Source organism: Mustela putorius, unplaced genomic scaffold (genome assembly GCF_011764305.1).
Source record: "Mustela putorius furo isolate JIRA1106 unplaced genomic scaffold, ASM1176430v1.1 tig00003911_pilon_pilon_pilon, whole genome shotgun sequence".
Taxonomy (NCBI): domain Eukaryota; kingdom Metazoa; phylum Chordata; class Mammalia; order Carnivora; family Mustelidae; genus Mustela; species Mustela putorius.
The window spans coordinates 4,168,485-4,185,102 of record NW_025422058.1 but is presented as its reverse complement, the minus strand read 5'-3'; the positions used below and the strand labels follow the sequence as shown (position 1 = coordinate 4,185,102).

At 38.3% G+C, this 16,618-nt stretch overlaps 1 long non-coding RNA gene and 1 pseudogene across 1 annotated transcript in view; both read right to left on the bottom strand.

Moving 5' to 3' along the window:
• Positions 1–14,689, bottom strand: part of LOC101671628 — a 65,746-nt gene extending 51,057 nt beyond the window's left edge. Inside the window, exon 1 of the long non-coding RNA XR_006603321.1 lies at positions 14,620–14,689. This is a non-coding gene — a long non-coding RNA (uncharacterized LOC101671628). The remainder of the gene's footprint in view (positions 1–14,619) is intronic.
• Positions 14,690–15,924: 1,235 nt separating this feature from the next.
• On the bottom strand, positions 15,925–16,191 carry LOC101686553 (annotated as a pseudogene).
• Between the last annotated feature and the right edge of the window lie 427 nt (positions 16,192–16,618).

Sequence of the window (16,618 nt, the reverse complement as noted above, 5' to 3'; positions counted from 1 at the left end):
TGGAGGACATGGGGAGATGGAGAGGAGAAGGGAGTTGAGGGAAATTGGAAGGGGAGATGAACCATGAGAGACTATGGACTCTGAAAAAACAATCTGAGGGTTTTGAAGGGGCGGGGTGGGGGGGAGGTTGGGGGAACCAGGTGGTAGGTATTAGGGAGGGCACGTATTGCATGGAACACTGGGTGTGGTGCAAAAAACAATGAATACTGTTACGCTGAAAAGAAAAAAAAGAAAGAAGCCAATCTGAGAAGGCTACATAACTGTTCAATTTCAACTACATGATTTTCTGGAAAAAGTAGAACTATGGAGAATACAAAGTTCAGAGGTTGTCAGTGGGAGGGTGGAGAAAGCAGGGAAGGGGAATGACTAGGCATAGCACAAAAGATTTTCAAGGCAGCAAAGACTCTGCATTTTATAACGATGGATATATATCTTTACACATTTGTCCAACACTGAGATAAACTATGGACTTCGGGTGACGATGATGTGTCGATGTGGGTTCATCCTTAATAAAACATGTACTGTTCTGGTGAGTGATGTTGATAAAGGGGAGGCTGTGCATGTGTGGGGGCAGAAAATAAGTGGGAAATCTCTGTACCTCCCTCTCAATTTTACTAGAAGCCTCAGACTTCTCTAGAAACATAAAAGTCTTAAAAAACTGACTGAGCTGCGAACTTAAGGTAGAGCACTTACTGTCTGTGACGACTCAATAAAAAGATTTAAACATCAACAGAAATATCTGGCTCTACCTCAGATCTTTTGAATCAGAATCGCAGAAGGGCATGGGAGTCTTCATTTTTAATAAGCATCCTCAAATGATTCTAATGTACACTGAAGTTGGAGAGCCACTGATATAAGAAAAAAAAATAAGCACATTTTCAATATCGAAGATCAAGAAAAATAATTGAAATCAAGACCATCCCAAGAAATGTGAGATAAATGCCATGTAAATACCAGTATTCATATATTCTGAGAGCTTGGAGATTTGACATCTCCAACATCTGTTTCTTGTGCTATCCGATAGGTCTCTACATGCAGCTCTGACATAAAAATTGAAATGAGCCATTGGGAGGTGAGGACCTGCTGAGAGCAGTGCAGCAGCCATTCACCTCTGCAGGGAGAGCCTCAGGCAGAAGTGCTTCTCTCCCCAATCTGATAATGTCAAAAGCTGATCAAGTTACTGGGGTTTGAATTACAATGCGGTGCATCTGGGAAGAGCACTTGTCAAGAACATACCTCCTCCAAAAAAGCAGGGGTCTGTTCCAAAAAGAAGAAAAAGGATCTGCCTAATGGAGCTTTTTGAAAGCTGAGATAAAAAGATTTTCTTCCTTGTAACTGCCTACAGAGTGTCATGATTCCAAAATGCAAAGCTCTGCTGGCTCACAAACAGATGGTCTCATGTTGGAGTGAATGGATTGCGAGCATATTTAGAGACCATCCAAGATTGCTGCAAGGATTTGTTTACAAAAGGCTCCTTTTGCTTTGGTGTTGCTTTATGCCACATCATTTTCATGCAATATTCACTGTGGTGTTATTAGGGCTGAATGTAGGGAAAGGCAGCTCGCCTTAAAGGGCACTTTGTGCCTGCAGGCTTGCAGCCTTGGGGAGGTCAGGCAACCTCTACACTGCAGTAGAACTGACCACAGGATTCCACTTACCCACCTCTTGTGGTTTCCTTTTACAGTTCTGGACCAATGGAGCACTCTTTTTATAAAGAGGGCCCCAACAGAACAAACGTTTTCGAGGGTTGCAAACGGAATGAGAGAATAGAAATCTAGGATCTCCCTCTAGACAGTAGGGCTAAGGTTACAGTGAAAAACGATCCAGAGCACAACTTTCATTACTAATCCTCTCCATCTATAACCCTGTTCCCCACTCACAATAATCATTTCCTCTGTTCAAGCCCCGCCCCCAACAACACACCTGTTACTGCAGACCTATAATAACAGAGTGTATATTTCCCTGGGGAAATGGCAAAATGACTCAAGGCATTTATCTGTTGGCAAAACTGGGCCTCCCTCTGAGACTGTTAAATGTACAGCGATATTTTTCCTTGCATGAATCACAGCACTTTCCAGCTGGAAAAGACCTTGAGAATAATCTGGAGGAAGCTTCTCATTAGTTAGATACAGAAACACGGGCCCAGAAAAGCAAGCTTACCCCAAGTAACAGAGCCAGTTAGGGATAGAGCCGAGCTTCAGTTAATGTCCTCTGGTTAAATTAGGAAAGTCTTGATCACTGAGACTTTGTCAACAACTCAGTCCTTTTTCTTCTTTTTCCTTCTTTCTTTTTCTTTCTTTCTTTCTTTCTTTCTTTTTTTTTAAGGCTTTATCGCTTATAGCAGCTTTAGAGTCACAGAAACATTGAGTGCAAGGTACAGAGATATCCCATATGTGCCCCTGACCCCACATGTGCCTCCCAGTCCTTTTAGGAGTCTCAGTGACTCTGGGCTTGTTCATGGAGGTTAAACCAATTTACCAGCCTTTTCTCTCTCTATTTGTATATTTTTAAATATTTTATTTATTTATTTGAGAGCAAGAAAGAGAGAAAGAGAGCATGAGCAGGGGGAGAGGGTGAGAAAGGGAGAAGCAGCCTACCCACTGAACATAGAGGACTGGATCCCAGAACCCTGGGATCTATGACCTGAGCTGAAAGGCAGATGCTTAACGGACTGAGCCACCCAGGTGCCCCATCTATTTGTATATTTTTATAGGATGAGGTATCAGACAGGACAGGATACCCTATCAAGGTCACATTAGGAAGAACTCCAGAAATATTCCCATCCTCCTGTAACCAAAACACACTTGCTTCCTTCTCCCCAGAAATGAATCCTATTCCCTACCTCTTGGCAATGGGTCATGCCTCCCACTGGCAATACTATGTTTCCTTCCTAAGTTCTGGAATTTCTCCACCTGGACTTTCCTGGGATCCACCACACGCAGTCTCTTTTGAAACCACTTACTCTTTTCTTTATTCTATTTCTTTCTACTATCAGTTTTCTCAAACAGAAGCATGGGTCACTTTGGCATTCTTGGTAGTCTATGGTTGCATTTCAACAGTCTCCTACTAACTGAATGACAAAAATGTCCACAATATTCAATAAGTTGAACATTTTCATCATGCTCCATTGTCCTGTGCAATGAAAGCACATGTTCAGGATGAGTCATCCCGTTTCCTGCCAACAATAATTGGCAGACATCCTGTGGCTTCCTTTAGTTTATCATTTCTTAGTCTCAGCCATTGAATTTTTAAATCTTGAAACAGAGTGTGTGATTTTGTTCAAATCTGCAATTATTATAAGAAATGCCCTATTTAATCTGATGAGGGAGGTACATGTGAAATATATATATATGTAATTCAGGAATTTAGCACTGCTAATTAATATGTGGTTTAGCCTGTTTTTTTCTCAATAAGTATCAACACAGTCCACAATGCTTCCAGATTACCTAATTTAAGATGGAGATCTTAAACACTTTCCTGATGTCATATCCTCCCAAAATTTCAGCTATGCTAGACAGTTTTTTATATAGTATTGTGCTTTAATTTTGATGTATGAAAAAGTCAAATCATCAAGTCCATGGTCATGAAGTACCCATGAGAGAACAAGGAATACAATGTGTGTCAAGGCCACCTAATCAGTGGACCCAAATCTAGCAACAGACCTTGAAATCTCTCATGACAGGTTCCTAAATTATCACCATTGCACTCCATACTTAACCAAACTCCCCCATCATTCATTTACATGCCAGTGTTCCTAAGGTTTCCCAGATATAAAGTGGAGCATTCTGACTCATCCAGCCTCTCAGAATCTTCCACTCAATATCACACAATGTCTGTCTGCTCTTCTTCACTTTTAGCCTCCATTCCTAAAGAGATAGCAAGAAAATGGAAATGAGTCCCAAAAAAGGGGCTAGAAATCCTTGACCTTGGTATTCTAATTTTTAATTATTGGAAAGAGAGACAGAATGATTAAGTAGAAAGAATAATGGATTTGGTGTCAGAAAAAGCAAAGTTCAGTCTGATGTCACTTACCAGCCCTGTGACTTTCACTGATAAATTAATCTCACAGAGCTTCCATTTCCTAATCACTTATGCGGAGATGGTGTGCTGGCTTACTGTGAGATGGAAAATCCACTGAACGTACTTGGTAAACTATACAGTGCCACATGAAATAGTATGACACTGATACTTCTAACCCTGAGGGCCAAGGGCCTTTTAGGGATTTAGTGACACCCACACAAAAAGCTGATAATCATGTCTTACTTAGGCCAATGATATTAATTTGTTTTTCCTGGAAAGGAGAATGGAAAATGAACTAGTACCTGGGCTAAGTGACAGAAATTTGTTTAAAAAATTATTTCTCCTTTTTAATGTATGTCTCTTTTAGGACAAAGAGTTTGAATTTCATTAAAATTGATGCTTAGGAAAGATGGGACACATTTACCATGTGGTTTTCCATACCACTGGAGCTGCATCCTATGGCATCCCTGTGGCATAGTTTGTGGACCTGTCGCTTCCTCATCTGTGTTTCCTTAGAAGGTATCAAAGCTGTATCATAGTCATCTGTTTAATAGCCTGCCTCTTAGAGACAGGCACTTTGGTTAATTTCTTATTTTATCCCTAGAGCTTTGCATAGTGCTTGGTGTACTATAAACAACCCTATACATATTTGCTGAATGAATCAATTGACTTCCTATTTTCAAAGATACATTTTGGGGGATGGTTGATAATTAATCTTCTAATTACTACTGACCTCCACTATAAACATGAAGAGGGCAAAATGAGAACTTCCAAAGTGAAATAGCTAGACCCAAATCCCAAAACCATGCTGGCTTTCAGCTCTTCCATCCAGCGCCCCAGTTATCCTTCCCTGATGTGCAACAGTCTGCCTCTCGGCATCAAGGCTTATTTCATCACTGTTGGCCCATCTTTGTAGAGGAACACTACTGATGGTCTCTTCTACCCATTTATTTTCTGTAAGTCTCAATTATGAACATAAGAAACCTTGCTCTAGTCTTTGTTCCACATTCCACAATGTCTGTTTCACACACACAAATTTCCCTTTGAAACCAAGGAGCATTCTGAGCCAGAAGATATCCTGGGGATGGGGGAAGAAGGCAGGGAGGAAAGAAAGAATCAGAGTCACCATCTGTTGACAACACTCTTGTGCAGGGCCAGTTTTGAAGGTTAATGACATGTCACGCATCCTCTAGCGTCTGGTAACAAAAATAGGCTGCTCTCCCAGAATTCGATAGAACAGTTGTTGCGCTGTGGAAGATGTAACGTGTCAGCCAGCACTCCAGCAGGGTCCAGGAAGGCAGTTCTTGCCAAAAGCTGGATGAAATTTAACAGTGGTCCAGGAAAAACAACTTTTACCAAAATTCAGATGTGGAAGTGATCATTTTTCCCTGAGACCAGTAAAGGGCTATAAAGCATTGACCTTCCAAAATGACCATGCATACTGGGTCATTTTTTTAAAGAACCCTTGAGTTTCAACAGTACCTCTTCAATATTTATCTAGTCCTTTCTCTAGTTATTAAAAATTAGGATCGTAAGCCTGTAATAAAAACAGGTCCAAGGGTTTACCAGCGTTCTTCCATGGTTTCTTTGGATGGTTAAATTATTGGCATTGCAGCTGATCCAAGGCAAATCTGGGTCCCGGCTTCATTGACAGCCTACTGTTTAATGACTCACTTTGCTGTCTCATCAAGAATTCACCCAGTTGAAAGGCTGCACCTTCTCAAATGTAACTGCACACTCTCCCCACATCTCATCTGGGCTTTCTTTAATTTTCAAAGTCCTGCTGAGTAACCTTTGAAAATTCAAGCCCTTTACCACATGGCGATCCACAGACATTTTAAGAGGAGGCAGATCTGCCTATCTTTCTGTTAATACCTAAAAACAAACTGTCTGGTCCCAGCATGGAGTAGAGTGGGTTGAATGGGGACTTGTATAAAGGGACAGAATAGGGGAATTGGAAAGTACCCAAGTTCTTCTGGATCATGTTTTTATAGTGTGACATCATTGTTTTGTTTGAAGTAAAGTTTCTGGACTTTAGCTCTTCCTAACTTCAAATAGAAGTGTAGAATACAAATAAAAAAACTAAATGATTCTTTGATTATTTGCCAGTTTTGAGTATCCAAGCTCTTCTTATTCAAGAGAAGACATACCAGTAAAAGTTCAGTGGTGTGAAATGCTAAAATGATCACTTGCATGAAAGTCAGGAGATTTAGGTTCATTTTCAGGCTCTTCTGTGATTTACAGAAATCATTTAATTTCTCTGGGCCTCAAATTCCTCAACCCTAAAATTAAATTCAATTTAATCAATATATTTTCAGCCATGGAAAATGGGAGAGAATTTGTATAGATCAGGACTATCCAATAGAACTTCCTGCAAAAAATGAAATGTTTTATATTTGTGCAATCAAATAAGGTAGCCATTAACCATATTAAGCACTATTGATACCATGACTGAAGAACTGAATTTTTCATTTTATTTAATTTTAGTCAGTTTAAACTTGAAACAAATGTGTAGCTACTGGATACATGTCATATGGCTCAGGTTTAATTATTTCTAAAGTTCCTTATGAAAAGTTCTGTTTTGATGATTTCTAAACCTAGCTAATGACCCACAGTGAATCTTTCTTCTTGTTCTGTCTACCATGAAATTCACTTTTCAAATTATTTAGCATAGATTAATAACTTTAATCTTTATCAGTGTAATAATCAATTCAATAAAAATTAGATATCCAAATGAGAAAGATAAAATATATGTGAAACAATTTTGTAAATTCTAAAATGCTTTGCAAAATATAAAGCGTCACTAATAAAATCTGTCACAACTAGTTGCACTCCTTTGTCAAATATCAGCTGGCATCTATAGATTGAAAACTCTTCTATTTTCATATCCCAGACCAATAGAAATACCTTGATGGGATCCTGTAGTAGGTCAGAAAACATATTTTTTGAGTATATCTTTTTGAGTATAACTGATTTTTTTTTAGTGTAACTGAGTATTTATGAGTATTTTTTGAGTATAACTGATATTTAAATAAACAATATTTATATTCCTTTTTTAAAAACTGCATACACCAAGGGTTTCAACCTAGATGTTGCCATAATCTATATAAGAAAATAATTTTTTAATTTTTATTTAAGTAATATCTACACCCGACAGGGGACTTGAACTCACAACCCAAGATCAAGAGTCACGTGCTCTTCTGACTGAGCCAGCCAGGTACCCCTAAGAAAATAATTTTTATTAATTATATAACATCTTATAACCCATGAGTGCATTTCTTCTGCTTCTAGGCTTTGCATCACACTTGCAGAGCATATAAAACATTGAGCAGAATAAGTCCAAAGGGATGACTTACCAGAAGCCCCCACTTTGGCCTAGACCTAGACCTGGGTTTGCCTCTTTCTACTTCTGTTTAATCCCTTTTAGCCTCACAGCCTCCTATTCCTGACTTTCAGACTCTTCTACCCCTTACCATGTGGCATCCTAATGTTTTCCTTGAGTTCATAACCTTCTCCTTTTCTTCTCTCATTTATTCTCGTCTTCTCTCTCCTGGCACAACATTTGCTCAGCTCTGTACCTTCAGTGACTATCCCTTTCAAGTTGGCTCTGAGATGTCTCCTGGTTAGTGACTCAATGAAGAGCTTAAGCTAGCAAAGCCTAGAGATTATGCCTCTAGCCCCTCCTCAGCTCTTCAAGATCTAGATTCTAGACAATGAGCTTTGACTTGAAGGAAAGTCCACTCTTACCAACTATTAAGAAAAAAAATTTTTCCCATTTTGTCTTATTTTTAAGCGAGTCTCTAATCTTCTAAATAAGATATATGGTTCATAGTTTGGAAAAAGTTATTTTAAAAATGACTTTATTATATGTATAACTGGCATGCAATAAATGACACATATTTAAGGTATAGAGTTTGTTAAATTTTGTCATATGATTACAACCACAAAACCATTGATACAACTAAGAAAATGAATATATACATTACTGAAAAAGTCTCCTACGTTCCTCTTTAATTCCTTACCAATACCCTTAACTTCCACCCTTATCTTTGCCCTGGGCTTAGGCAACCACTAATCCATTTGCTGTCACTATAGAAGACTTGGAATTTTCTAAAATTTTAAATGCATAGAATCATAAAGTATATACTATTTTTCATGTAGCTTCTTTCCTTTTTGTTGATGAGTACTGTTCACTTTATGGATATAACATACACATGGATCAATATACCATTCATTGACCTGTTGATAGACATTTGAGTTATATCCTATTTAGGCTGTTACAGATAAAGCTTCTATGAACATTTAAGAACAAGTATGGACATATGGCTATATTTCTCTTGGGTAAACATCTAAGAAGAAATAGCTGGATCATAGTTTTTAAGAAACTGATAACACTCAGCATAATCAGTATTTTTCATTTAGTCACTCTAATAATTGAATGATGGATATTTGTAGCTTCCTGAAGTTGTTTCATAGTTCACTGTTGCCTTATTTATTTACTTTTTATTCCTTTTTGTCTTTATCTTTCATTTTGGATATGTTCTATTGCAATGTCTTCCAATTCACTAATCTTTTTTTTTTCTTTAAGATTTTATTTATTTATTTATTTGACAGACAGAGATCACAAGTAGGGGCCAGGGGTCAGGCGGAAGCAGGATCCCTGCTGAGCAGATAGCCCGACGTGGGGCTTGATCCCAGGACCCTGGGATCATGACCTGAGCTGAAGGCAGAGGCTTTAACCCACTGAGCCACCCAGGCCCCTTCACTAATCTTTCTTTTTGAAACGTCTAATCCACTACCAATCCCATTTGGTGCATTTTTCAGCTAAGATATTATAGTTTTCAACTTTGCAAATTTAATTTGGTCCTTTTTTATCTTCCAACTTTCTACTTAACATTTTCTTTAGTTGCAAGACTATGAAATATAGTTATAATAATTTTTCAAATGCCTTATGCTAATTCTAACATCCATGCTAGTTCTGGTTTGGTGTCCTTATTCTGGGCTATATCTTATTTCTTTGCATACCTGGTAACTTTTTAATAGATGCCAGGCATTTTGAAATTTACCATGGGGTGTACGTACTACATATCTTTGCATTCCTATAAATAAATATTTTTGAGTTCGTATTACTTGGAAAAAATTTGACACTTTCCAGTCCTATTTTTGAGATTCATTAAGTTGAACCAAAGCAGCATTTAGTCTATCAGTATTCTTCACTACTCAGGCAATCTCTCTCTCTCTCTCTCTCTCTCTCTCTATATATATATATATATATGTATATATTTACATGTATTTATTTATATTTATAAATATTTAAATATTTATGTTTTTATTTATTTATTTGAGAGAGAGAGTGCACAAGAGGAAAGGAGGGACAAAGGGAGAGGAAGAGAGAATCCTCAAGCAGACTCCTCAAGCAGAACCCTCAAGCAGACTCTCCAAAGGGAGAGGGAGAGAGAATCCTTAAGCAGACTGTTGAGTGAGAAGCCTGATGTGGGGCTCAGTCCCAAGATCGTGATATCATGCCCTAAGCTGAAACCAAGAGTTGGGCACTTAACTGACTGAGCCATCCTGGCACCCTGAGGCAATAATTCTCTAAGTACTCAATCCAATGCCCCATCAGTTTTAAGTTTTCCAATCTGGCTTATGGGAATAGGTACTATTTCTAGCCCTTTGTGAGCTTCTGAAACGTTTCTCTCTAATCTTCCTAGGAAATTCATTCCACAGCCAAGAACAGTTTTCTCATCACATATACACATCAGCATTCTGCTTAAAACTCGAAGAGCCCCTTCAGCAGGTTTCTGAGCTTCTCTCCTCTGTAGCTTCTTCTCTCCAGAACTCCGCCCCACAAACTTTAATTGCTTTTGCCTCCCGGCCTTTCAATTTTACTCTTCAACTCATGGGGTCCACTGGCTCTGCCTGGGTCCTCTCTTCCTGCACAACAATCCTGAAACCCATTCAAGGCAGGAATTTGGGACAATTATAGAGCTCTCCATCTCTCATGTGTCACTGTTCTTCATTGTTTGATCTTCACTGTCTTCACAACTTTTATTTCATATATTTTTCCTGTTTTTTTTCCCATTATTTCAGCATGGAGGGTAAATTTGTTCCCACTTTCTCTATCTTGACCTGAAGCAGAAGTTAATTAATTCATTTTGAAACGTATTTACTTCTACTCTATACCCTCAACCTAAGGAGGAGGAACACATAAAAAATAATTGTATCTTCACAGGAAAGTTTATGAGTTAGGATATACCCAGGCCACCTACAGAGTACCAAACAAAGCTTCAGTTGGAAAACAGGGGAAACTGATTGGTCCTTCTTTGGTGTTTAGGCCCAGAAATGCAAAGATTTCTGGAATAAGGTCACATGGAGAAAGGCAAAAAGGAAAAGCTACTTCTGAGGAGAGACTGGTTATCACATGGGATCGTGAGTCCCCTGAAGAACAAAAGAAGAACACAGAAAGGAATTCATACTTAATTCACTCAAGTTTCTCCCCTTCCTTCCCTCTCTAGCTCTTGCCCCTTTGTTATACTGAGAATTATAAGTTTCTAAAACCCTTGTTAATATGTCTTTGCTCTAGCCCCTTACTAATCTTATCCTCTCCTCTCATTTTTTACAAGCTAAAACTCCTGCTTCTCACACAATTTCTCTTAGCTACAATTAGATGGGTGGGCAAGAGTTGGTACAGGGAAGTTGTCCTCTATTATGTGTCAGAAGGCACCATCCTTAAGGGAGAGGACAGATCTGTCTAGGACCCTTGGCAATACAGAGGGCTCAATTATAACTGGAGAGAATATTCGACTTAAATCTTTTTTTCTTAAGTTTTATTTATTTATTTGACAGAGAGAGCAAGAGAGCACATCAGGAGGAACTGCAGAGGGAGAGGGAGGAGTAGACTCCCTGCTGAGCAGGGAGCCTGACACATGGCTTGAGTCCAAGACCCTGAGATCCTGACCTGAGCAGAAAGCAGATGCTTAACCAGGTGCCCCCCCCATTTTTTCTTTTACTATTTTTCTTTCTTTTCTTTATTTTTTTAATAGATTATTAATTTTAGAGAGAGAGATAGAGAGGGGAGAAGGGTAGAGAAAGAGCAAGAAAGAAAGCAGACTCCCTGCTGAGCATGGAGCCTAATGCAGGGCTCAATCTTACAACCCTGAGAGCACAACCTAAGCTAAAACCAAGAATCAGAGACTCCCAACTATACCACCCAGGTCCTCATTTTACTGTTTTTCTATCAAGGGGATATGAATTTTAATTTTAACCTAATAACATAGGACTTCTGAATACCTAAATTTAGATAAAAAGTAAGTTTGAAAAACAGATAACCCTTTTATTTTGATAGAAAAATGAGATTCTAAATAGTACCTTTCAACTAATCATTTTTACATTGACTTCAATATTCATTTTACTCTAACAGCATATCTTTTACCATAAATGTGAGAGAGATAGCACAAGTATAGTAAAACTCAGAAGAAATGCTAGACATTTCTTAATGACTAGAAAGATGCCACAGGTCAGGTCACATTCTCAAAACATAGTTACAAGTATTAAAAGACCATTATAAAATGAATAAAACAAACCAAAAAACCTATTAGTTCTGACTCTAACACTGGAACTATAAAACAATGTCACCTCTTGATGGTAAGAATCCAGTAACAAAAGTGAAAGGACTGTCTCCTTTTAGATTCATCACACACTTATTTCCAAATGGGTCTGTGAGGCATAGAAACAAATGGCTAAAAATGTAATATGATGAGATACTTGGTATCATACAGAATTTTTATTATCTGGTTTGAAATTAGCTTCATTCAAACTGATATATATGTAGACAGACCCAATGTTGAAGACAGATTGATAGCAGATAAATGATAAGATAGATGGATGCAAAGAAGGATAGGTGAATGAATGAATGGATGGGTGGATGAATAGATAGATGACAGACAGATAGTTATCAAAATGTCATTATTTTCACATTTTTTTCCTTGTGTTAAAGAGTATACTTACTGAGGTAGTAGGAAACAAACAGATAGTCTTTCAACAACAGTAACAAAGACAGGCTAATGTTATGATTTACAGCAGTGTTTCTCTGAGTGTCATTCACAAGTATATGAAACATTTGTTAAAGATGCAAATACTCAGGCCCCTGCCAGACACACTAAATCAGAATCTTGGAGATGTGGCCTGGGATTCTGAATTTTAATACACCTCCCAAGTATTTTTACTTCATATTAAGACTTAGGAACTCCAGGTTTCAGGCATGGATCCTACAGCAAAATTTCCTGGGTTCAAAATTCAACTCCACCAAATATCTATTTGGGGCACCTGGGTGGCTCAGTGGGGTAAGCCTCTGCCTGCAGCTCAGGTCATGATTTCAGAGTCCTGGGATCGAGCCCCACATCAGGCTCTCTGCTCGGCGGGGAGCCTGCTTCCCCCTCTCTCTCTGCCTGACTCTCTGCCTGCTTGTTATCTGTGTGTGTGTGTGTGTGTCAAATAAATAAATAAATAAAATCTTTAATTTAAAAAAAATAGCTATTTTACTGCAGACGTATTACTCTGTCTGTTTTTTCATCTGCAAACTGGAGGTGATAATAAAAATAGTTCCTACCTCATAAGATTATCAAAGAGTTAAATGAGCTAATATAGAAAGTCCTTAGAATTGTGTTGGGTACAATATAAGTACTATCTGTGTAAGTGTAACAAATATAACTAAGTTAACCGTATCCTATTACTATATCCTAAAGAATAGGAAGGAAATATCAACAGTAAGTTATAAGAGCAAAAACACAAGTTTGATCCACAGCATTCCCTATAGTTAATCATTTCAGGTTCTTTATTTCATTTTGTTTCACTTTTACTGGCAAAAGAACAGCCTTTTGTGAAGCTGTCCCTTACTGCCCCATAGGAGGATATGGTGGCACCAAGTAATTCCTCATCTGTGGCCAAATCACCACTGTTCTCCTTACTGCAAAATTCTAGTAAATCTGGTAATTGTCCTCCCCAAATTAAAGCCATATGCCTGTAAAGGAGAAATTCTTTTTTCAGCTCTTGTCAAGACACCTGGCTAACGCAGAAGTGATCTGGTTGTCTACCTGCCCTCTGGATCTTATGTGACTCAGGTGTTTCGACCTCACTCATACTGTCAGGAATCCACCTTGGCCCAAATCCACAGTGTCTAGCAAAGACTAACTCTTGATAAAAATTGGTGGAGAGGATTCTGAATGAACAAGATTCAGAAACTGTACTTACATTGTACAAAGTCTTTGGTTAAGACTGGACAGAGAATTAAATATAAGCCTTTGAACAATGTCCCATTTATAATTCCACAGTTTCATTAACACTGTGGGCCAGGATATAAACAGAGCAATGAGAAGTCTGGCAAGGTGTATGCCCATTCTCTTATTACCACACCTTCAAATTATCAGCATCTTCCAGCCTTCACACACCTTTCCATGCAGCCTGGCTTCCCTGATCCACGACTCTTACCTCTCTCTAGCCCTCTTGCCCCTCTTTGAGTACCTAAATTAAATCTCACCCTGAATCAATATAAATACCCACTATGATAAAGTCCAGCTTTCTTACGTTCACTGCAAAGCTTCATGCTGTCCTCTCTCCCTCTCTCTCTGTTCTGTAGACATATTAAACTGTTTGCAAGTGCCCAAATGTGCCTCTGCCTCTTCCTACAGATCTTCCTGTATGCTTTGCCCTCTCCCTAGGACACATTTCTCTCCCACCCATGCCCCACCTATTCACTTGACTAATACCGACTCATTATTCAGAATTCAGCTAAGGCATCACCGCATTCAGTGTCTTACCTAATCCAGTCCCTCCCAGTGTTCATATCAATCAGGCCTTTTTCACACTATAAGTCTTATTTATTCACTTTAACTATTTAACTTTAGTTAAATACCATTAGTGAGATGAAAATGTTGGTTCATGACTATGTGTTTAAGAGCGTCACAACTATGCAGCGCAATGGAAAGAACACATGCCTTAGAGTCAGGCAGATCTAGGCTTGAATGACAGTGGGGTCACTTACTATCTATGATGCTGGGCAACAAATTCCATAAACTAATTTAAATCCAAGTTGTACATCTGTAAGTAGAAATGATAATCCTTATTCTACAGATATGCTGTAAAATTAAATTAGATATTACATACAAAATATTTGCCTAGTTTTAATAAAAGGTAGCTTTTACTGTTGTATTAATGATGAGAATCAGAATTTATTCCTGTATGGATCAGATCAAAACCAATCATAGCTCATAGACAATGTGTTATAAATATCTGAAAGAGACTCTAAGGTCTCTCTCAAGTATCTGAGATTGGCTGCACACACCTGAGAGAGACCCCGAGGATATTAGATTCCCATAATCATGTTGCAAATAAAATACATCAGAGTTTTTCAATATCAGGATTAATTTCAAATCTGTTGGTCCAGCTTCCAAGTGTTGCTATGGGAGAAACTGCCAAATGTGCTAAAAGTAGTGTATTCAGTGTAACATATTATGAATTAAAATCCTTATTGAGCATGGTAATAAATGCCATATATCCTTTTTTAAAAACGTAATCCTTAAAACCAACTGATAAGGTACTCACCATCGTCCCTATTTGACAGTTGAGACAGGTTCAGCAAACGTCCAAGGTCACACACTGAGTGGGACACAGCCTGTAAGATTTTAGAAGATTTTTTTTTTAAGATTTACTTATTTATTTCAGAGAGAGAACATACAAGCAGGAGGGACAGAGAGAGAAAGAATATCAAGCAGACTCCATGTTGAGTGCAGAATCTGACACGGGGCTCTATCTCATGGCCCTGAGATCATCACAATGTGAGTGCAAACCAAGAATCACATGCTTAACCCACTGTGCCTAGTGTCCCTAGAAGATATTTTTGATAGCAGAATCACTTTATTATCTGTTACAGTGTGATAACTCACATCAAAGGCATGTGAATAAACTGAAGCTCTCCAGAGTTTCTCATCTGAAAGTTCCTCTACCCCAATTTGGTTCATTTTGTGATTTGAATAGTCTGAAGTGGTGGATCAGAGAGGTATTTGAGTTCAAATTTTCCACTGGAGCTGGCATTACCATAGTCTGGAATCTGCTATAGAAGACAGCTCAAAACAAGGTTTCAGCTGCTGCTTTTCTGGGCCTGCAGTCATAGACCAGAGACTCTGAAACAGCATGGCAGGTGTTATAATTGAGGGCACTGGTTTCAGTGATAGCTATAGAACTTCTGGACTCCCACAACGGCAGCAATTGGTTTCTTCTTTCCGTTTTGTAGCTAACCTTGTTGTTTGAGCAAAAGGAAATTGGTGATTCTCTGCAAACCAGTACCATTCCTAATTCATGATTCTTTAATAGGACAATGGCTTATTCTTTTTTTTAATTAATTTTTTTAAAATTTCTTTTCAGCGTAACAGTATTCATTGTTTTTGCACCACACCCAGTTCTCCATCAATACGTGCCCTCCTTGAGAATAGCTTATTCTTAATCCATTAGTTCTGTAATTCATTAGTTTTTTTTTTTGCCATTAGTAATTCATTAGTTTATATAAAATTTATTTACTTATTTAAAAATTAATGAATTAATTTAAAATTCATTTATTAAGCACTTGCTATGTAATGGCACAGTGAGAGTCATCACAATACAGTGCCAAGACTGTGGATTTTTCAAGTCAGGTAAACAAGGTTTTGCATCCTACTTTGTAATTTACTAGCTAATAGCCCCCATTGATATAAATGGTTATTACAGTAGGAATTTTGGAGTCAGACAGACTTGGCTTAAAAATACATCTCTGCCCACTTATTTATTTATTTGATTGTTTGTTTGTCACACATCTGCCTTTATTGTGAGCAGCAGGTGGGACATTTCCAGCAATAGTAAAAAAAAAAATTTAATTTACAAAAGCAGGAATTCAGTGAAGCTGCCTGGTTGGAACAGCAGGAAGAGCTGCAGGAATAGGACTCCAGAGCCCATGAAGAGCAGGGCCACCAAGGAGATGAGGAGCTCTTTGTGGATATCTCAAATGTACCTGGTAGAGGTAACCTCATAAGTGAAGAACCAGGCTGTAAAGAACATGTCAGTGGCCAACAGCACCATGGTCAGATGGGGGAAGACAGCCAGGTTCACGGGGTTGGTGTATCTGCTCATGACCTCGGGCTCCATTTTGGCAGGCACAGGGTAATCTACCACTCCTCTGCCTACTTATTTGATCTGTGACCTTGGACATGTATCACTGAACTTTAGCTTCTCCATCCATAAAATGGAAAGAATAACAACTAATGTATAGAATTCTCATGGAGAATTAAAATGAGATGTGTCTATAAGGCACTCTATGCAGTACCTGACAGACAGTGGGTCTTCAACAAATTTACTTCTCTTTCCTCTCCCGCTCAATTCTAGGCACTATAGAAATATATATGTTTGAAATTTATAGCATCTATTAAAAAGGACAATAAAAGGAAAGGAAGCTAAAGTATTAAGCACCTATTTTGTGCCAGGCATTTCATGTGATATTACTGAACTTAGGTAAAACACATGCTTTCATTTATTTACTCATTCATTCATTCAAGAAATATTTCTCTGGCACCCG